General features: G+C 40.3%; 1 protein-coding gene across 1 annotated transcript in view; it reads right to left on the bottom strand.

Annotated features, from left to right (window-relative positions):
- The window catches only part of RNF128 (ring finger protein 128), a 91,728-nt gene that overhangs the window by 55,814 nt on the left and 11,942 nt on the right, over positions 1–23,972 (bottom strand). The window lies entirely within an intron of this gene.

Raw genomic sequence — 23,972 nt, 5'->3', positions numbered from 1 at the left:
TCCCTCCTTACCCTTACCTCATACTAAATATACTGCATCAGATGCCCCTTCTAAAAGTAATCTTAGCCCTCAAAAAGGGATGACCATTTTCATACTCCTCAAAACTAAGCCTCTTTTCTTCCATTTTCCGCAAACCAGACTTACCCAGATATGTCTGCGCCATTCATGACCTTAACAATCTTTCTCCATCTCCCACTAACTAAAGAAGAGCCTGACTCACCTTGACAATTCACTCACAGCACTATTGGGTTAAGATTTCTCCTTACTTTAAGTGTACAATTTTTATCTACCCTGTCAGTTGTTACATTTAGTAGGTGCTCAATAAATATGCATAGATTAAACTGAATTAATACTTCTGGTGTCTGACAGTTATGGATAACTTTTGGCCTTGGGGAAATTACTTCTCTGTGCCACAGTTTCCTCATCATCTGTAAAATGGGGATAATAATAGTACCTACCTCATAGAGTAGTCTAGATGATTAAATGAGTTCATACATATAAAAGCACTTAGAACAGTGCTTAGCAGAGTGTAAAAATTATATCTGTTAAATACTATTATTATTAAACAGACTCAGGGACCCAATACTTTTAAAATAATATTAAGGTTGTTACTTTGAGGTAATAATCAGAGAAAGTAATGTTCAGGATGTTTACTTTTAGCCATTTTTTTCAGTTCAAATAAATATAGTTTACTTTATCCAGCCCAACATTTGTTAAATTCCTAATCAATCATTCCACTCCCCTGGCCCAACATTTATTTAATCAATATTATTTGCAAAGATTAAGCATGGGACAATCCTGCACGTGATGCTCTTATGGCTTGAGAGAAACCTAGAGGAAAATTAACACCATAACCAAACAGCACCTAGAATCCAAATAAATGGGCAATTTTGTGAAACATGAATCGTAGGTGTTGAAAGGGACTTTAGAGGTCAAGGGAGGTATATGGGACCAATAGCATGGCACCCCCAACTACTGATGATGTTAATCTCTTAGATAAAAATTACCTAGGGGAAAATAAAAGGGTAGCATCTGTCATCTAAAGAAATGGTACGGGACTTCCCTGGTGGCGAAGTGGTTAAGAATCCGCCTGCCAATGCAGGGGACACAGGTTCGAGCCCTGGTCCGGGAAGATCCCACACGTCGCAGAGCAACTAAGCCCGTGTGCCACAACTACTGAAGCCCACGTGCCTAGAGCCCGTGCTCTGCAACAAGAGAAGCCACAGCAATGAGAAGCCTGCGAACTGCAACAAAGAGTAGCCCCTGCTGACTGCAACTAGAGAAAGCCCGCATGCAGCAACGAAGACCCAACATAGCCAAAAATAAATAAATTTATATATAAAAAAGAAATGGTACAGTTCCAGAAATTGTCTGAAATTGCTGGTGAAGAACACTCAATATTCAGTCAATATTACCTGCATGATTTGGACTTCCCTGGCAGTCCAGTGGTTAAGACTCCGCACTTCCAATGCAGGGTGTGTGGGTTTGATCCCTGGTCGGGGAACTAAGATCCCACATGCCGCGCTGTGCGGCAGAAAATATATACATATAAAACCTGCATGACAGTCAACTATGTTGTACTTTGAAGAAACAATGTGTTTAAAAGAAAAGAGATCTTTTATAAGGTATTTACAAAAATGAAGTTTGGAGAGACATTTGTTAATATTCATTCTTTCTTAAATATTTATTGCAATCTACTATATGCCAATCGTGGGCTAAGCATTGGGTTAAAACAAAATAAGACATTAACTCTGCTCTCAAAAAGCTCATAAATTACCTTTGATGAGACAAACAAGCTGATAATTGTAATATATATAGAGAGAGAGTGCTGATGTATACAGTATAAGAGCTACACTAGAGGTATGCATAGGGCAGTAGTGGGTGTTAGAGAAGAGGAACTAACCCAGACTGGTAAGTAAGAAAAAGCTTCCCAGAGGAGGTTACACCTGTGCTGACTTTGAGAGTGTTAGCCTTTCTAGACAGAGAACAATACAAGAAAAGGCACTGAGGCATAAAACTGAAAATGTTGAGAAACAACAAATACTACAGGCTCTATAAACACCAAGTGTTTGGAACCCAGAGTACGAGAGATAAAGTTATAGAGGGACAAAGGGGTCAGTTCTTGAGAGTCCTTTGGGTAAAGCTAAGGAGTTTGGACTTAATCCAAAAGCAAGGAGTAATATAATCAGGGTTTAAGCAGGGAGTAATAAAATCAGATCTGAATTTTAGTGATCATTATGCTTCTCTGTGAATAAAAATTGGAGGAGACAAGAGTAGAAGCAGGGAGCCCAGATACAGGATTGTTGGCAGTGCTCCAGGTGAGAAATGAAGGTGGCTTGGACTAAATTGGTAGTGGAGATAAAGAGAAATGGACAGATTGGTAATGTATTTTGGATATAGAATCAACAGGACTTGTTTGGAGGATGAATGAGAGGGAAGAGTTAGGGATTGCTCTGAAGCTTTTGGCTTGGAAGACTGAATGGCATTTAATTAGGAGGAGGGTTTTAAATGTGTAGAGTGGGTAGGAGGAGAAATGAGTTCAGTTTAGACAAGTTGAATTCAAGGTACCCATGATGTAACTAGGTAGAACTGTCCAGCAGGTAGTTGGATTCTCTGATTACTGAACACCTACTAAGCGCAAGACACTTGAGAGGTGCAGGTATACAGAGACAAATGAAACAGTCCCTGCCCTCAAGGAGTTCATAGTTTAGTAGGAAAGTCAAAGAGGCAAACACACAATAACAGTATAGTGTAATACATGTTATCACTGAGAAGAGTATAGGGTGCTATGGCAACATGGGCATGGCTCTCATTGCGAACAAATAGAGCTAATCAAGAAAAAAGAAAGTAAGGATATTCAGGCATAGGCAACAGGCAATACATGAGAACACCAGCGAACATTCAGGGAACTAACATTCAATAGTTAGGCATGTCTGGGGGAGCAAAGGGGGAGCCCAGGGGAGTGAAGCAGGTCAAGTGGGTTATGCCACAACATGAAGAGTTTAGAAATCTATGTTAAAGAGTGTGGGCTCAATGCACATGTGCACACACAGATACATAAAGTAAATATGGCAAAATGATAACAATTGTTGAATCTAGATGGTGGGTATATAGGTGCTCGCTGTAATATTTTTCAACTTTTCTCCATATTTTAAACTTTTTGTAATGGTGAGTTTAGGTTGTGAATTTATATTGAAATCAAGTGGATCAAACAAATGATAGTATCGACCTAGGCTTACATAGATAATCCGGATTGTATGAGGGCAAGACAGGAGGCAGAGAGACTGATACGGAGGCTAACACCCTCAGCACTATCTGGAGGTCTAGACCAGTAGTGGAGATGAAGGTATCAGACTATCATAGCTTGATGACATGAACCATTAAAATCATCCTATGAACTCCCCTTGCTATGAGCTCCTCCTCACCAAGCGACCTTCTTTTCATCATTTAGCTCCTCCTGTAAATATGCCTACAGGGAGGTAATTCTCTGATCAGCAAACACTAGTATCTGTTCCACTGGAAGTTATACTTCTCATAATAAATTAATCAGTTGGCATTCTGGTTTATATACTGGTCTCGTGAATTTGTTTAATTGTGAGTCAGTCCCCAGGAGCCCAGGCTCTGCTAATACTACCAATCAAATTTCAAAGCTTACAAAGCTAAGAACCAGACTGTAGATCATGACTGCATCAGAGTGCTCCTACTTTATGGAGCCTTGTCCGGGTAGCTCTCTGGCTTTCCCTAACCATATCCCTCTGTCTCACTGTGATTTCTCTTCAAACTGCAACAGAGCCTCGCTACTAAGGATGAGATCTTTTGATCGGGAGCATCAGCACTGTCAGCAAGCTCATGAGAAATGAAGAATCTCAGGTCCCACCCAGACTTGCTGAATCAGAACCTGCATTTAAACAAGATTCCCAGGTGATTTGTATGTAAATATAAGTTTGAGAAGCCCTGAGTATCCTGAGGGTAGCCAGCACTCAGCCTCTGCTTGAACACTCCCAAGTGTCAGAGCTTACTACCTCACAAAGCATCGCATCCTGAGTAGTACTGCGCTTTTCTTATTGGAAGGTTCATGGAAATGCAGTGTGGTTTTGCTTCAGTCTTTCCTCTTCCTCCCACCCAACTCTTCCAACCCCAGGTCCCCAGAGTTTCCATGCTATTCCCCAGCTGTAATATCACCACTCCACCAGGGCCTTTGCTGTGAGCAGTTTCCTGGTACCAGACTTCACCTTATTCCTGACCCTCAAACCAAATTTACCAGGTCCTAAATGTATTCCTTCGGAGCCCTGCTGTCCCTAAGGCTAATGACAGCTATTGTTCATTGAGCATTTACTATGTTCTTTACATGCATTCTCTCATTAAATTCTCACAACCATCCATTATTATCCCCATTTTCAGAAGAGGAAACTCGCTCAGAGAGAATTAGCAACCCCCTAAGCTCATACAGCTAGTAACAGAATCAGGATTCCAATGCACTTCTGACTCTGAGTATTAATAGCCGATAATGACTCAGTATCTTCCCTCTAGAGAGTGGTATTTGCATTCTAACATTGCCTTATACCCAAGAAGGAAAGTTCATGTGAAATGTTTCTTGCATGCATTTCAGGCACTGTGACCAGTGACAGAGATATATTTGGGCCAGGAGGCTTTTTGAATTCCTCAAATCCTACCACAAAGGCTAGCCTTGCCAAATATTTATATCAGCAACACTGAACTGAAAGTTGCCCTGAGCAGTGCACTGTCTAATGCTGAACTGGTAAACAGAGCAGCATCCTGCAGAAGCAACAGCAGGGTACCACCATGGCCGATTAAGTTTCCGATCATACTGAGTTTCTGCGGCGGTGCAGAGATGGGCCATAGTGTTCAGCCTTTAATATGTCTGCAGGAAATGAGACACCACATCTGGCTTCTTACCATTAAATGGTAAAGCACCATCTGAGACAACTAGTGTCCTGGCATCAAAGCGATGATGTGGCCACACAGCTGGACAATATAGGTGTAGACAATGAATGGCAACAAATTTCCACTCAAGGCAGTTGCCCCTTGTATAGCAAGAAGATGACGGTGGTGTGGAGAGAGAGAACAGCCAAACAAAACAGAACAAAAAGCCCCAAATGTGATGCTGCAGCATACTTTCAAATACTATACTGTTACTTGCAAATGCAGGTAAACCTCAGTCAGCTCAAGTGGGTATACAACCATTAGAAAACAGGGGATTTTTTTTTTTTTTGTGTGGTACGCGGGCCTCTCACTGTTGTGGCCTCTTCCGTTGTGGAGCACAGGCTCCGGACGCGCAGGCTCAGCGGCCATGGCTCACGGGCCCAGCCGCTCCAAGGCATGTGGGATCTTCCCGGACCGGGGCACAAACCCGCGTTCCCTGCATCGGCAGGCGGATTCTCAACCACTGCGCCACCAGGGAAGCCCAAAAAACAGGGGATATTTTTAAACAAAGAATTCATGCACTCGAAGAAAAGACAGAATTTCAGAGAGGGGATTTACAACAGTAGGTGTGCTGTATCTGAAACTAAGAACAGTCTTATACCTGTAACAGAAATAGCTACCATTGAGAACCTGCTAGGGGCCAGATACTTTACAACCATGAGATAAGTATTATATGCTACATCTTACAGAAGAAGCAACGTGCGCTCAGGTTAAGTAACTTGCTGAGGGCATCCATTAGGGAATAACCTAATGACTGGATTAGAATTTGACCCAACATCTTAGTACAAAACTACACTCTTCTCCTTATGCAACATTCCACTCCTTATAACACTACCTTCCAAAGTAGAGGTAGGAAGGAAACATAATTATTGAGAACTTACTATGTGCCAGACACTGTATGTGTATTAATTATATCATTTGATTCTTACAACAAGTAATAAAAGCCCATTATTTTCAGATGAGGAAAATGAGGCTCAGAAAGGTGAAGTATCTTGCCAAAGGTCACACAGCTAGTAAGTGGCAGAGTTGGAATTCACATGGGAGCATATCGGACTCCAAATTCTATACCATTTTCACTCTGCTGTACTACCTCTCCACACACGTAGTAAGGATATTATTACAAGGTGGAAAGATTCAGTGTTTTTCAACCAGATATGGTAACACATTTAACCTACTAAGAACCCCTCATCAGGGTGCCCTGATTTCTTGTTGAGCAGCCCTGGAAATCCTAGATAACAGAGATTATGAAAGTACATTTTGTCAAGTGCTTCATCATCATTTATAAATGTCTACATCTTCAGTTGTACACACTCGCTCCCATGCATGTGTGGAGTGGAATGCCTGAACATGTGTTATGTGTGGAAAGGGTGTTTTTTGTCCACTGACGAAAACTGGTACAGAAAGGAATTGTACTGATAAGGATAATGCAGAAAATTTAAGCTGTGTCAAGTTGATTGCTATTGAGGGATCAGATTAACTATCTTGAGTTTGGGGAGATGATTGAGGGGATCCCAGATTGCTAAAAAGAGATAAGAGTGGGGAAGGGCCCAAGGCATGGGAGGGCAGCAATGGCTCCAGGGGAAAGTTGGGCAGGGGAGGTGCTTGGAGGGAAAGATGGACATGAGTGATTTTTACCCTCGCCTGCAGTATCAGGACAAACTACTTGGGAAATTAATCTGTTCTCATGCAGTCTCCTCTCTCCTTTTTTTTTTTTTTTTAGGTTTCTAGTAAGATGAAGACTTCCAAAGAACTAAATTTGTGTCCACAAGAGATTTATGTATATTAAAAGAAAGAAAAACAATTGCTTGGGGAAAATGGGAAAAAATGTTTTTAATGAATTGTGCCCTACAGATATGGCCACATATTTGAGGTTTACTTCCAATCCGTTTGTGCTACTCAGTAGACTAGATCCACAGAACTCTCTCATTCCAGTCTCTGTTGTTATTTTTAACTTTTCCATTGACTGGTTATGTGACACCAAGGAAGTTTCTCTTTCTTCTTTCTCAGCTACAAAATAGGGATAATAATAATGGAAAATTGTGCAGATATATATTGAACCACTTAGTGTTCCTTCAGATTAAAGCCTACCAAATCAGCTAGTGTAGCTAAAATAAATATCTATGATTTTGCCACTGCCTAGGACAAATGACAGAATCGCTGTAGAAGGGAGTGGGCCTCGCAGGCATGGATAAGATCAGTTTACTAAATTAGGGAGGGGTTAAGTTCTTTAAAATGCACATGGGCAGTAAGCTTTTTTTTAGCCTACAGACAGAATGGGATTCCTTTCTAATAGGAGCCTAATTTGATAATTCCTAGTAAAGCTGGGGCTTCTGAAAAGCAGTTTAAGAATAAACATAGTGGGCTTCCTTGGTGGCGCAGTGGTTAAGAATCCGCCTGCCAATGCAGGGGACACGGTCGAGCCCTGGCCCAGGAAGATCCCACATACCGCAGAGCAACTAAGCTCCTACACCACAACTACTGAGCCTGCACTCTAGAGCCCGTGAGCCACAACTAATGAGCCCACGTGCCACAACTACTGAAGTCCGCGCGCCTATAGCCCGTGCTCTGCAACAAGAGAAGCTCAAAGACCAATGCAGCCAAAAATAAATAAATAAAATAAATGAATTAATTAAATATCATAAAAAAAGAATAAACATAGTTATATTGTAGCACATAATCACAATCACCTACTGAGGCCAAGGTATACTCTTTTATTTTATAGAGTAGAAACTTTATTTTATTTATTATTTTTTAAAGTTTTATTTATTTTTTGGCTGTGTTGGGTCTTTGTTGCTGCGCGTGGGCTTCCTCTAGTTATGGTGAGTGGGGGCTACTCTTCATTGCGGTGCGTGGGCTTCTCATTGCAGTGGCTTCTCTTGTTGCAGAGCACAGGCTCCAGGCGGGCGGGCTTCAGTAGTTGCAGCATGTGGGCTCAGTAGTTGTGGCTCATGGGCTCTAGAGCGCAGGCTCAGTAGTTGTGGCGCACAGGCTTAGTTGCTCTGCAGCATGTGGGATCTTCCCGGACCAGGGATCAAACCTGTGTCCCCTACATTGGCAGGGGGATTCCTAACCACTGTGCCACTCGAGAAGTCCCAAGGTTTACTCTTTAGAAGCTAAAGTCAGCCTGAGTGTGGGCAAAGGCAGCCTTTGTATTCCAAGGGGCAAAGTCAAAAATTCACAGCTGCCAACTATATGCATTAGGATTAGTTGCTGCTGGCCAGGGCTCAAAATCGATCAAAAACTTGGAGTAAACAAGTATCTGGCAATAAGTGACCAGGTACTAGCAAACAGTTGAGACAACTGAAATTAGCTGGCCTCCCACTCATGATTCACATAGTAATTAAGTTCTGTCACACCAGAATTAGATGTGTCATGGTTATGTTGGTCTCAGGAAACGGGCAAGAGACAAGCAGGCCTTCAACAATAGGGTATTTTATGGGCTTCCCTGGTGGTGCAGTGGTTAGGAATCTGTCTGCCAATGCAGGGGACACGGGTTTGAGCTCTGGTCTGGAAAGATCCCACATGCCGCTGAGCAACTAAGCCCGTGTGTCAGAACTACTGAGCCTGTGCTCTAGAGCCCACGAGCCCCAACTACTGAAGCCCGCACACCTAGAGCCCGCACTCCACAACAACAGAAGCCACCGCAATGAGAAGCCCGCGCACCACAAGGAAGAGTAGCCCCCGCTCGCCGCAACTAGAGGAAGCCCACACGCAGCAATGAAGACCCAATGCAGCCAAAAATAAAAATAAATAAAATAAATAAATTTAAAAAAACAAACAAAAAAAATCCAAAAGGGTATTTTGTGGTTACAAAAATTACTTTGGTTTGACTTCACCACAAATCATGCAGTATAAAGCATAGGAACTTTAATGAGGAAAAACACTAATGGAATCATCAAAAGGAAAAAATGTCCAGATCCACTGAACCACAGCACACTCAGGAATCCATAAAATCACTTCTCCCTTAGCTGCCAATCTTCCGATTAGCAGAGGGTGGGTATACTCTTTTCTAAGTTGTCTCTATGTAACTTTGTGTGCAGATAGGATCAGTATACTTCAGGTCCTTCAGAACAAACTAGTTTGGACACAGAAGTCAACAACTGCTTAATATTCTAGATGCTGTCAGCTCTGGAGCCACAGAAAGCCTTTTAGCAGAGGCAATGAAGTGGCTCAGCAATGTTTGCTTTTTGTGGGGGGAAAAAAGAGAGAGGGAGCAGACATTGAAAGCCTGAAGCTCCTGTTTGTTTGAAGAAGAGTTTGTCAACTTTACCTTCAATAATCCCACCAGTTCATTAAATGTTTTCCTTTTGTTGAGGCGGTTATGGTTGAGGTGTTTACAGACCCGATGAGAGCATATGTTTGGGCCCTACAAGGTGTTTAGGGCTCAATACCCTGATGGTTTTAGGACCTTCTGTTTGTTTGGATTCAAGGCAGTATGAAAACTTTTCAGCACACACATTCCAAGAATAAGGCTGTCTTATATCAGTGCCTTCAGTTATGCCCTCATAAGGCATTTTCAGCAGAGGTTTTCAAGTTCCGAGACAGGTGGAACAGTCAATTGCTTAAGGGTAGTATACTGGAACAAAGTAGATTTATAACGCCTGCTGTTATCCAGCCTTTTTTTTTTTTAACAGAATCTTAGCCCTGTCACTGCAAGTTGTGTTATGTAGCAGTGAACAAGCAAAGAAGAAACAGACTTTCTGGGAAAAAAATGTGCTAGACTAATCCCACCTGATAACTGCAGTCAGTATTTGAATTTAGGAAAAAAAAATTTTTTTACTAACCTCGACCCTCTGGGCCATCCGACATACAAAATGATAAGCAATAAGCATCACTGGGCATACAGGACTTATAATTTTCTCTTTTCGAGTTTCGGTGATTTAAAAGAAAATTCACACATTCTCTAATTTATTCCTTAGAATAATAAACATTTTTTAGAGCTTCTAATATCTACAAAGTCTTATGATAGTTGCAACAAGGTCCCTCCATTTAGTATCTTAGTCTACTGGGGGTAAATTGTACCAAGGAAAATTTTGTGAGGCCTCTCTTTGTTTTTGCCTATGTGAGTCTAGATTATAAGCAATACAAGCTTTAGTTGAAAGCCTAGTCTAATCTCAATTGCCTACTAATGGGGAAGAGAAGTGATATTAATTTTCTCTCAGATTATTGTAAATAGCCTTCTAATTGATTTCCCTGCTTTTAGTCTTTCCCTTACTCCAAGTCATCCTTCATATTACTGCCATTTATACTTTTGAAAACATAGCTATGATTATGTCATTTCTCACTGTATATTGAACAGAATAGAAATTTCTGAGCTCTGATGGCTAGGATCTCAACAATCTAGGTCCGTCTGACCACTGTCTCCTTTATACCTCCACTGTGTCTGAAATATATGTGTATTATATATAGTATCTTCCATGCTGCATTTATTTACTTACATATCTCCTCCATCAGAGACTGAGTTCCTTGAAAGGAAGGACCATGTATTTTTCTTCTTTGTAGCCCCTGCTCCTAGCCTGGCACATTAGAGTACATTTGAAAAACAGTAAGTGGACGGCAAGAACTGGAGGGCAGGCTGGTTAGTTTGCTGGCTAGCTGGTATGATTTTTTTTCTGCTGTGTTTGTTAAGGTATAATTCACATACAATAAACTTTTTTTAGTGTACAGTTCCATAAACTTTGACAAATATTCAATATATAGTCATGTAGCCACTACCACTATCAAGATATAGAACAGTTTCATCACCCCCAAAATTCCACATACTATGCCTTTATAGTCAAAGCCCCCCACCTCCTTAACCCTTGGCAACCCTTCATCTGTTTTCTGTCCCTATGTTTTTGCCTTTTCTAGAATGTCATATAAATGGAATCACTCAGTATGTAGTTTTTTTTGTGTCTGACTTCTTTCACTTAGTAAAGTGCATTTGAGATTCATCCATGTTATTGCAATGGCAGGGCATTTAAACAAAAGAGTGGTCAGAGAGATGGGTGCTGGGAAGGGGTACAAAGTCCTGTGTGAGTATAGAGGCAGGAATGTTTGCTTTTGACTTAAGAAATTAGGGGAGATTTCATGGAGAAAGCAACGTCTGTCTGAGCAGGGCCTTGAGGGATAGGTGGGATTTTTATAGGTACCAACGGTGAGAGAAGATATTTCAGTAAAGGATATAGCAGAAACAAAAGCTCAGAGTCAGGAAAGAGCAGAGGGGATTTAGGAAACATTATTTCAGTTTGTTGAGAGCATAAGAGGAGGAGTAGCAGGAGATAGGGCAGAAAAGGTAGGTTAGGGTTTTGTTGACCTTGAAAAGGTATTTAGGAATTTGGTCTTGATTTATTAGGCAGTGGATAGTTATTGCAGGTTTTTGATTCAAGCTCTTCTTGGAGGAGAGTAATAGTTCTGCCTGTAGGTAATTCTGTTACCCTGCCTGAGCTGAAGTAGACAGCTCTCTTTCTGGGTGAGTATACAACTATGACCCGTAAAACAAGGCCACAAATGATATTTAAATATATCAAAAGCATACCAAGGATATAAAATATCTGCACTACTGGTACTCGCTAGAAAACATGTTCATGAAATGACGGAATCTAATACTTACCAAAAGCTCTCTTATCTCTTCATTCATTTGTATTCTCTCAATTCTCTCTACAGTCAAGTTATCCAAAAGCCAAGCATTGTTCCTGGATTCTATTTTCCAGATTCTCCACAGAAACACCTTCACTGGGTTAAGTAAGAATTAATGTTATGGCTTCTGTCTTAGCAGATAGCCAATAAAAAAATCCTGGTTTAACAGCATTTCTTTCTTTTGTAAAACTTTGTTATCCACTGATATTACTCAAATTCCTATGTAAAAAGAACCCATTCCTATTTGGGATGCTTTTTTTTTTCTGGGACAAGAACAGACATTTCACCAAAGAGAATAGTATACACATGGTAGACAAGTACATGAAAAGATGTTCAACATTATTAGCCATTAGGGAAATGTTCATTAAAACCACAATGTGATATCACTGCACACCTATCAGAATGGCTAAAAAAAAAAGTGATCACACCAAATGATGGTGAGAATGTGGAGGAACTGGATCACACACACATACACTGTTGGTGAGAAATGTAAAGTGGTATAGCCAATTTGGAAAACAGTCTGTCAGTTTCTTATAAAACTAAACATGTAACTACCATATGACTCAGCAATATCAGTCATGGACCTCTATCTTAGATAAATGAAAAATTATATTCACTAAAACATATATATATGAATATATATATGTGAATATGTATAGCAGCTTCATTCATAATTGCCAGAAACTGGAAACAGCCCAAATGCTCTTCAATAGGTGAATGGTTAACAAATTGTGATACAGCCATACTGTGGAATATTACTCAGCAATGAAAAGGAATGAACTATGAATATATGCAATGATCTGGATGAATCTCCAGAGAATTTTACTGAGTGAAAAAAGCCAATCCCCCCAAATTACATACAGTATGATCCCATTTATATAACATCTTTGAGATGAAAAACTGTAGTAATGAAGAAGAGAGCCACGGAGAGGGTATGGGGTGGAGTTGTGTGTCACTATAAAAGGCCCACATGAGGGAACAATGTGGTGATGGAACTGTTCTGAATCTTGACTGTGGTGGTGATCACATGAACCTAAACATGTAATAAAATTGCATAACGACTTCCCTGGTGGTGCAGTGGTTAAGCATCCACCTGCCAAAGCAGGGGACACAGGTTTGAGCCCTAGTCCAGGAAGATCCCACATGCCACAGAGCAACTAAGCCCATATGCCACAACTACTGAAGCCCACGCGCCTAGAGTCCGTGCTCCACAACAAAAGAAGCCACTGCAATGAGAAGCCCACGCACCGCAAACAAGAGTAGCCCCCGCTCGCCGCAACTAGAGAAAGCCCATGCGCCACAACTAGAGGAAGCCCACGCACAGCAATGAAGACCCAACGCAGCCAAAAATAAATAAATAAGCAAATAAAAAAGAAAACTTCAGCTGCATAAAGACCTTGTATGACCTATCTGCGCATCTCCAAGGACCCCAGCCTAAGAATCCCCTCTTTAGATGGATTCTATTTTTATCCATAAATGTCTTATTTTTTGTATTGGATTTAACCAAGGGACTAATTGAAATCCCCTTGAATTACGTAGGCTACAGAAACTAAAGTTTTACCATTTCAATTATTAAATATAATGACAGAAGAAGACAGGGCTGGCACTTAAAAATAGAAAGAATTGGGGCTTCCCTTGTGGTGCAGTGGTTGAGAGTCAGCCTGCCGATGCGGGGGACGCGGGTTCCTGCCCTGGTCTGGGAGGATCCCACGTGCCGCGGAGCGGCTGGGCCCGTGGGCCATGGCCGCTGGGCCTGCGCGTCCGGAGCCTGTGCTCCGCAGCGGGAGAGGCCACAACAGTGAGAGGCCTGCGTACCGCACAAAAAAAAAAGAAGCTAAAAATAGGAAGAATTGTTTCAAGTGCATAAAGTAATTTTGGAAGAGAACATAGATACAGATGAATAGATATTAGGACATATTCAAGAGTCAGGCTTACCTACATAATACCAAAACAACTGTTTAAAAGTGGAACATTCAGTTGCCTTGTTCAACTAGTATCTTTTATTTATTTTGGTAGCATGTAAACATATATGATGCTAACTGTGGCAAAGGGTTATTAAAATAGAAAGAGGGGGAAGAGCAAGAGTTTAAATGCTGTGATGGGAAAATAAACAGCTGAGTTGAGTAACATTTTAGATGTGTAGGCAGAAAAAAGGTGGAGAAAAATGTAAGGGAAATGGTGTCTTGCAATAAGCAACTTTCTAGTTCATTGCAGTTTGTCAAGTACTTAGGAATAGAGGGCATTCATGCTTAAAGTAGTAGTCATTAACCAAAGCTCTGATGATCTTTCTCTTATTAGAAGAATTATATTCTTAAAATGTAAACAATATTCTTGCCTTCCTGGCTTTCTCCTTCAGATATTGAAATCAACTATTTTATTTTTTGAGTTGAATTTCATTTTCCACCTAAAGCTAGGTACACACCAGAATTATTATACTGAAGGTGTAGTTTTCTCAGGGTCATTGTTTATTAGTCTCCTAAGAAAGGAGTCAGATCTCAGTTATAGATACTAGTAGATGGGAAGCAGTGATGTAGATAATACAAAAGAGCAGATTATCAAAGACACTTGGAGTTGGCTTTGAAATGCATTTTTCAGCACACTTTCATCTTATGTTTTATGCAGGTGTTCCCTTCAGACTCATAAGAGGTGACTCTGAAGTAGTTTGAGTGATCAAAGAAAGTTAGCCTGAGATTTAAACACTGCCAGTGGACTAGCTGCATGCAGGTAATTAAATTAGTGGCATAACTTAGCATATTTATATTCTGTATATCGCCTTACTCCCATGAGCATGTAACCACTAAAGAGGATCTATGAACTCACTAGTTTTATTCATTCTGGGAATTTATTCACATCTTCAAGGTGCTTGGTTTTAAAGTAATCAATTGGATTGTTTTGTTTTATTTAAATCTATTTGGCTGAACTTGACTGAGTATCTTGGTGTTCTCTTAATTGAAAGAGTTGCCATATGATATCAGAAGACATTGGAAACTTTACTTCAGATGCCAATATAGCATCTTACTGTTTAAATATCCTTGAGACAAGTACCAAGGTGTTTAGTCATAAAAATGCTTAATGTGCCCTCTGCTGGGCCTTTCATTTATAAGATTGGAATTGAAGAATGCTGTGTCATCAGGTTGTACAGTGGGTTGAGAAAAGGAATTCCCCTGTAATGATCACATGCAATGAATAAACCCTAAATACAGATTCATGAGTCTTTCTGGCACGGATGTCTGGCTCACTTAGCTGGTTTCAAAAGGAAGATTTAAAATGTTATCTAGGGCTTCCCTGGTGGCACAGTGGTTGGGAATCCACCTGCCAATGCAGGGGACACGGGTTTGAGCCCTGGTCCGGGAAGATCCCACATGCTGCAGAGCAACTAAGCCCGTGTGCCACAACTACTGAGCCTGCTCTCTAGAGCCTTCGAGCCACAACTACTGAACCCATGTGCCACAACTACTGAAGCCCACGCGCCTAGAGGCCGTGCTCTGCAACAAGAGAAGCCACCACAATGAGAAGCCCACGCACCACAAGGAAGACCCAACGCAGCCAAAAATAAATTAAAAAATAAAAAATAAAATGCTATCTAGACCCAAAGAAACAAAAACTTTGTTATGCACTTGAGAATCCCCCTGTGTTTTATGAAGATAATCTTATTGTCAGGTAATCGCTGCATAAATATGTAAACCAACTAAATAACTCTACCATTATTATATTTTATGTAATTGTTACATTATTATACAAACCAACTAAATCATTCTGCCACAAGAGGATATCTGTGAAGACGTGGATTTTTTTTAAATAAGTGATTCTTTTTTTAAATTTAATTAATTAATTAATTAATTTATTTTTGGCTGTGTTGGGTCTTCATTTCTGTACGAGGGCTTTCTCTAGTTGCAGCAAGCAGGGGCCACTCTTCATCACGGTGCGCGGGCCTCTCACTATCGTGGCCTCTCTTGTTGAGGAGCACAGCCTCCAGACGCACAGGCTCAGTAGTTGTGGCTCATGGGCCCAGTTGCTCTGTGGCATGTGGGATCTTCCCAAACCAGGGCTCGAACCCGTGTCCCCTGCATTGGCAGGCAGATTCTCAACCACTGCACCACCAGGGAAGCCCCCAAAGAGGTGGATTTTAATTCAAGATTTTTGCAGGGTTTGCAAAGATGCATTTCTACCTACCTCCTGCCCGGCCCCTATCCCAAAGGTTTTGTCTGAGACCATATCCTATGAATCAGCAGGTGTTCCTATAAATTAAGAGGGTGTTTTGCTTATGGAGAAGAATGGGGATTTAGATTCAGTGTTTTCTTCAGCAAAAATTATTTTTATATTTTTGTTGGATCAAAATATTTTTTTTACATCTTTATTGGAGTATAATTGCTTTACAATGGTGTGTTAGTTTCTGCTTTATAACAAAGTGAATCAGTTATACGTATACATATGTTCCTATATCTCTTCCCTCTTGCGTCTCCCTCCCTCCCACCCTCCCTATCCCACCCCTCTAGGTGGTCACAAAGCACCGAGCTGATCTCCCTGTGCTATGCGGCTGCTTCCCACTAGCTATCTATTTTACGTTTGGCAGTGTATATATGTCCATGCCACTCTCTCGCTTTGTCACAGCTTACCCTTCCCCCCAACATCCTCTATGGCAGCGGTTCCCAACCTTTTTGCACGATGGACCAGTTTCATGGAAGACAATTTTTCCATGGACCAGACAGGGGTGGGTGCTTCAGGCGGTAATGCGAGCAATGGGGAGGGATGGGGAGCGGCAGACGAAGCTTCCCTCGCTCGCCCGCCTCTCACCTCCTGCTGTGCAGCCCGGTTCCTAACAAGCCATGGACCATCCAGCAAGTATCTTCCCCACAGCTTCCTTACAGTGAAATGGGGGTATACACAGTTCGGTTGTATAAATTGTACACATAGCCACATTTTACTTGACCACACGTTCCTGCTTATAGCTTCAGAAGAAGCAAATCATGAGACTAGACAAAATCTAGAGACTATTGTTTGTACTCTCCCCAGTGCCAACTGGTGCTCAAAAAATAGAACTGGCCAGAATATAGCTGGCTATTTTCTTTATGAATTTCTCCCTAAGGTGCCAAGATCAGCTTTCATACCCCTGGGAGTCAAAAAGGTTTTCATTTTTATCAAACTGAAAATTCTTCTGGATTCATTTAAGTCAATTCCCTCAATGAAATTACTGTTCTCTGAGTTTTATCCAGTTGCTTACACCATTAACAAAATAAAATAACAACAGGTGCAAAAGTAATGATTGGAGCACTAGAGATTTGTCTTGTGGTATATATTAGTCTTTCCTGCTTTCCTTTTGTTATGAATGTTACTGGTATGTCACAGACAAGGGTGAAACTGACTCAAGGACAGGAAAACAAACATATTAAAGGAATTTAGATTATCTATTTTTCCATATTTCAGTAGAACATGGTACTTTACTGTTTAGCCTTTCAGAAATCAGAATACTACAATCTATGCAGTAATTAAATTTATCTGAAGGTAAATTTAGGACAATAGTGGTTTTGTTTGTTTTTTTGTTTTTGCCCTTTTGTTCAGCTGAAGGCAAAGAAGCCTTGAATTACCCTTCTACTCTGAGTAATATTTTCTTTCTCTAACGTGCAAATAGGGTATGTGATATGAGAAGATTTTTTTTTTTTTTTTTTTTCGCGGCATGTGGGATCTTCCCAGACCGGAGCATGAACCCGTGTCCCCTGCATCGGCAGGCGGACTCTCAACCACTGCACCACCAGGGAAGCCCTATGAGAAGATATTTTAAAAATATATACTACCTCCAAGATCTTACTGCAAGGAAATGGAAATATTCCCATACGAAGTTATAGCATAAAAATGTCCCAAATAAATGTCATAAAAAAACCCCACAAAACACCACAACTGCATGTTTTTAAAATGTAATTACAGGTTAAGAGCACAGGTCCATTAAATGGAAACCTAAAGGACCAGATTTGTAAGGTATTACTGCTTGAAGGAGACACATCTTGTATTTACCACTTTACTAACATTTTAAGTGTTCACAGAGTGAGAATTAATGGGCTGTGGACATCAATTTTTTTCAGAGACGTATTAATAGGACATCCAATAGTTTAAACAATTTTCACAAATGAACAATGTGGATATTCTTTTAGATTTAACTTTTTTCATTGCCAGAAGTACAGTCCAAGCATACAGAATAAAGAAAATAGGACTCTACTTTCATTATCAAATTATTTTGCAAGTAGAGTAAAACTTTACTAAATTAGACTTGCTTGAAGCTGGCAAGCTCTATAATTGGAATTATAGAATATAGTAATATTTCATTATTTTGGAGAAGGGCTAGGACTTATTCTATGATGAAAGGAAGTTTATGGTGTATATTAGTTCTGCACTGGGAACAGTTAGATTTAAAAAAACCCATATTTTTATGTCTTCTTCTATTCCCATGTTAGAAAACCCAATTGTCAGCCAGAGCTTGCTCTCCCTAGGAGCTTACCTCTTAGTCACTGCAGAGCTATCCCTAGGCCCAGGCTATGGGTATGTAAACAAGAACGAATAGCACCCAAGGGTTTTATGCCCTAGTGTTTAACCTCACCCCTGTATCCCAGGTGAGGGAGATGTCATGTGATAATATGCATCAGGTTAGAGCCCTAGTATTTCTCTTTAGGCCTTCTTTAAGCTTCCCTTGTTCAGCCAAAGGGCTACAGTTTTCAGGGGAGAAAGGATGTGTTCTTTGTGAAATGGTCAGAGAAACCACACATCTTTCTTCAGCCAAAATGCAACTTACCCCTCTCTCCGTCTGACTTCTGTTCCAAGAATTCTCCTCAAAGCCCTTTGGTAAATACGGCCTTTTTGCATATCCTGGCTTTTTGACAAGACTAATTTTCGAAGAACATTTGCCTGTATGGTCGGAATTGTACTAAATTTCTCAGAATTAACCACTGTGGCCTCCAACTGCAGCTGATCTTACCATACACAAGTTACTGAGCATTTAGATGCTGGTTCTATCCTGTATGAGGTTAATAAAAATAGTGGAAAAATTAATTTGACAAATGGTTATTTGGTCCATGTAGGCATTTTTTAGAGGTAAAATAATGTCAGACCTCCTATGTGACTGATTCTACACTCCTCCTCCTCAGCCTCTGTCACTGAATTGACTGCTTGAGGAGAAGAACTCAATTTACATTTCCATTTAAAAGCTAAAAATATACACAAGTAAATGTAGATTGGATTTAATTCAATTCTGGAATGGGGGGCATACAGACATTTAATCATTGCAATTTTGAAATCCTAAGGCCTTGACTAGGTTTCTACCAGTTTTTACTAAAAGCATTAGTCATAACAAACAGATCATTTCCCAGAACATTTGATTTATTAAAATGGCCCCAAAGAATTTTGTCATGAGCTAATTCTTTATAAGGATTTCATATTTTCATGAAACATCCTCCAGATACCTATGTAACACTTAACTCAAGCCCCAACTTGCACCTGACTTAAGACTTTAAAGAAGTTCCATTTGGAACCTTAAGGCTGGTTAGTTTTACTTTTGGGTCATTCAGCACCTATTACCTTCAGTGTGCTCCCCCTCCCTGCCCAAACATTAACATGCCCATCTTTCACCCTTGTAATCTACAGCCACAGCTCTAGGACCCCACTGATCTAAATTCCTTCATATTTTCATCTCTACCCTATTCAGCTCTGCCCTTCTCAACTCCTTCAAGAGTGCCTGCTCTCTTGTGAATAATTCTCTTATGTTTTATATAGACTGCCAGCCTTCTTCACTGGTAACCCAAGTCCTCTATTTGTCTGAGACACTTTTACCTTCACACTAATGCTTCCTTCTCTCACATTCATGTCATCCTTAGTTATTGCCCCAAATGGAAGCTAATATGTTTAATCTTCATTTCTGTGCTCCCCTCTCTGTACTGTTCATTACTTTCTTCTTCCACTGCTCTTTCCCCCGAATTTCCACTGTCTTCTAGATCTCTGGTTACGTGACGCATGCCTAACTGGTAAATTTCTGTCATTTCCTCTTCACTGAGGATTACACTAAAGCTTATGTTTCCTTATGGTCCCTGACCCATCTTACCCCTGAGGACACCACTCCTCCTTCAGTTACTTTTAGTAGAGGCAGCTCATCCTTCTGTATCCTACATACGTCAGGGCTACAAGGGGTCTCCTCACTCCCACATGGTTGTCTCCAGACTACTTTTCCCCCACTGTCATGAGTAAAACCCATTTTTTGGAGACTCATGACAGTCAAGAGACTCATGGCACTTGGTTTTACCACCTTCTATTCCTTCCCTCCCTGTTTGGTCATGGACCAGCCTCCCAGTCATTCCACCACATATATGAAGACTTTGTCATTTGGATCACAGGCATTCTCTCCACCCTAAGTTCTTCCATCATCCAACACTCTGACCTCATTGTGATTCAACTTGAGGGACTTTTGTCTCTATTCCAGTGTAGTCACCCCACTGCCATGACCAGACTCTGGACATTATTATCATCCTGATCTGCTCCACTTCTGAAATCGTAACAGAAATACTCCACTTTCTGATTGCCAACTCTGTAGCTCTCCCTTTTATACTCCCACTACTGATCTTTCAGTTCTCTGTTATAATCATCTATAAGTTTAACATCCACGTTAATGATCTTCCCAACACTATGACCTCATAATTTCTTAACCTCTTCAGCTCCAATAATCTTAACACTTCTATTAATAGTGCTTTTTATATTCTGCCTTCTACTAGGTGTATAAATATCGGTTCTCCCTACTACATTTTCCTCCTTGAGGGCAATGATCGTGTTTTGGTACCATTTTTGTATGGTGCCTTGCATAGTATATGCTCACCAGAAAGGTATTATAGTATTGTGTACTGATTAAAAGCACGGATTCTGGAGTCATGGTATAGAGGTATAGAGTTCAAACCCTAGTTTTGCAATCTACTAGCTGTATGAACATGAGGGGAAGTGAACCAACGTTTTTATGCCTCAGTTTCCATATATATATAAAATGGGGATACTAACACTTTGTACCTCATGGATTATTGAAGTGATTAATTACTCTTAGAAGAATGTGCAGCACATAGCTAAAAGAATATTTATTGTTAACAATTGTCTTCATAATGGGCAAAGAAAAACATATTTTAATAGGAATTAGGTGCAATGCTGAAAGAAAAGAAAGAGCTCCCCATATTAGGAATAATGATATGGACACAGTCATGTAAAATACAAATTGAAAGCAAGTAAATTATTAAGCAAATTTTCATTTCCTTCTATTTGTACTTTCCACCGAGGAGGTGCCAATGTATTGATTATTGCTAGAGACTAATTTATTTAACCACGTGGTATCACTATCATTGCATGATAAAGAAGATCACATAGGACTTCCCTGGTGGCCCAGTGGTTAAGAATCTGGTTAAGACCACACACTATAAAACTCTTAGAGGAAAACAAAGGAAAAACACTCTTTGACATAGACCACAGCAAGATCTTTTTTGATCCACCTCCTAGAGTAATGGAAATAAAAACAAAAATAAACAAATGGCACTTAATTAAACCTAAAAGCTTTTGCACCACAAAGGAAACCATAAAAAAGACGAAAGACAACCCTCAGAATGGGAGGAAATATTTGCAAATGAAACAAAGGACAAAGGATTAATCTCCAAAATATACAAACAGCTCGTGGAGCTCAACATCATGAATGGATAAAGAAGATGTGGCACATATATACAATGCAATATTACTCAGCCATAAAAAGAAATGAAATTGAGTTATTTGTAGTGAGGTGGATGGACCTAGAGTCTGTCATACAGAGTGAAGTAAGTCAGAAAGAGAAAACGAATACTGTATGTTGACACGTATATACGGAACCTAAAAAAAATGGTACTGATGAACCTAGCTGCAGGGCAGGAATAAAGACATAGACATAGAGAATGGACTTGAGGACACGGGGTGGGGGAAGGGTAAGCTGGGACGAAGCGAGAGAGTGGCATGGACATATATACACTACCAAATGTAAAATAAATAGCTAGTGGGAAGCAGCCACATAGCACAGGGAAATCAGCTCTGTGCTTTGAGTTGACCTAGAGGGTTGGGATAGGGAGGATGGGGGGGAGGGTCAAGACAGAGGGGATATGGGGACATATGTATGCATATGGCTGATTCACTTTGGTGTACAACAGAAACTAACACAGTATTGTAAAGCAATTATACTCCAATAAAGATCTATTAAAAAAAGAATCTGCCTGCCAATTCAGGGGACACTGGTTTGAGCCCTGGTCTGGGAAGATCCCACATGCCACAGAGCAACTAAGCCTGTGCACCACGACTACTGAGCCTGTGCTCTAGAGCCTGCGAGCCACAACTACTGAGCTCTCGTGCTGCAACTACTGAAGCCTACGCACCTAGAGCCCGTGCTCTGTAACAAGAGAAGCCACCGCAATGAGAGGCTCGCGCACCGCAATGAAGAGTGGCCCCCACTCATTGCAACTAGAGAAAGCCCACGCGTAGCAACAAAGACCCAACGCAGCCATAAATAAATAAATACAATAATTTTTTAAAAGATCACATGATAATATATATTATTAAAATTTTAGATACAAATATGATATACATCTAAAAATCTAAAACGTTAGGTGGAGTAGGTTATTGCTTATATGATGTGATAACGGATGCTTTGAAATATGATTTCCCCCAATTTACTGTTCCACAGTTCTTTCAAAGGTCCTGAAATTAACATCAGTTAGAAATTGGGTTTGTTTGTCTAAGTCATGTTGTTTCCAAGTACAACAAATAAAGTTTCCCCTGGGATACTTTAACAAAGTAGCTCCTGCATATCTAACAATTACCTAAGTGAGTAGGACATAAGACTTGAGAGTTTAGATGGAAACAGATATAATTTATTTACATGAAGTCCTTGCTGTCTAGGGAAGGTAAGCCTGAGTGATGGAAGAGGGGTAGCTGGGGTAAGAGAACTTAGGAACAAAGGATTGCTGAAAATAGAGGGAGAGGGTACTTAAGAGGAACTATTCTATTTCATGCAATCCTATCCAGGCATTTCTCTGTCTGTACTTACACACACACACACACACACACACACACACACACACACACACATCCGTGTGCACATTCTTTCCAAGTAATTCTCAATAATTTGGGGGGCAACCAATGTCCTGGCAGCAAATAATAATATAATAAATAAAAGATTAAAAGTTTAGAAGGAAGAGGACAAGAGGTAAGTAGAGAATATATATCAATGAACAATGTATATCAATGAACAAAAATAATACAAAATATTCCTTGATTTTAAAAAAGTATTCCTAGATTTTAAAATGGAGAAAAGGGAGATAATGTACTTTAATGAGCTCATAGTGAATTTACTCATTTTGTTTCTTTCTGGAAACCAGCATCCGGAGGTACTGTATCTTTGACTCCCTTATAAAAATATAAATTCTTATGCAGTTATGTATGTCTGTGCCTATATGGCAGGAGGTGGGGGCGGGGAGAGACAGACAGACAGACACTTGGGAATTTATTTGAGAGTATGAGAGAGAGGTACTAAAATCCTGTTTTTGTAAGCCAGGTTACAGTAAGGGTTATGATGTTTTCATGGTTTTGTGAATTCCAAGCATAGCCGAGGTATTTTCCAGACCTAACATATTATATACTTGTTGGCATATCTCACGATCATACTAGTTTTAAAATAACTGTATCACTCTTTAACTTGTGGTGCAATGTGGCTGTCAAATATTTTGCTTATAAATCTGATAGGTTTTTCTATTTTATATCTGTCCCTACATTTATTATTCTTTACTATTCACCGTGGTACTTCATCTTGTTTTAATAAACAGTTTTTCTAGTTTGTCAAGATACTTTTAAATTTTGTTTGTGTCTTACAATTTGACACTCAACTTGGAGTCATATGTATAAGCAACAAAAATGTTTTCAATCCTTTTATCAAGGGCACCAATAAAATGATATCTAAAAAAAAAGAAAGAAAACCAAAACTGTCCCTTTTACCTATTGTTTATTTTTTTTAACATCTTTATTGGAGTATAATTGCTTTACAATGGTGTGTTAGTTTCAGCTTGTTTCTGTATATCACTTTATTATTTCCCCTTAGCTGACAGTAAACTATTGGATTTCCCCTTTGGATCATATCCTACAATAGTGACTATAGCAGTATGTGTTTTTTGGTTTTTTTTTTTTTGCGGTACGTTGGCCTCTCACTGTTGTGGCCTCTCCCGTTGCGGAGCACAGGCTCCGGACGCGCAGGCTCAGCGGCCATGGCTTACGGGCCCAGCCACTCTGCGGCATGTGGGATCTTCCCGGACGGGGGCACAAACCCGTGTCCCCTGCATTGGCTGGCGGACTCTCAACCACTGCGCCACTAGGAAAGCCCTTTAGCTGTA

Source organism: Neophocaena asiaeorientalis, unplaced genomic scaffold (genome assembly GCF_003031525.2).
Source record: "Neophocaena asiaeorientalis asiaeorientalis breed wild unplaced genomic scaffold, Neophocaena_asiaeorientalis_V1.1 scaffold850, whole genome shotgun sequence".
NCBI lineage: Eukaryota > Metazoa > Chordata > Mammalia > Artiodactyla > Phocoenidae > Neophocaena > Neophocaena asiaeorientalis.
Note: the sequence above shows the minus strand (reverse complement) of the source record. Positions and strands in the feature narration are given on the sequence as shown.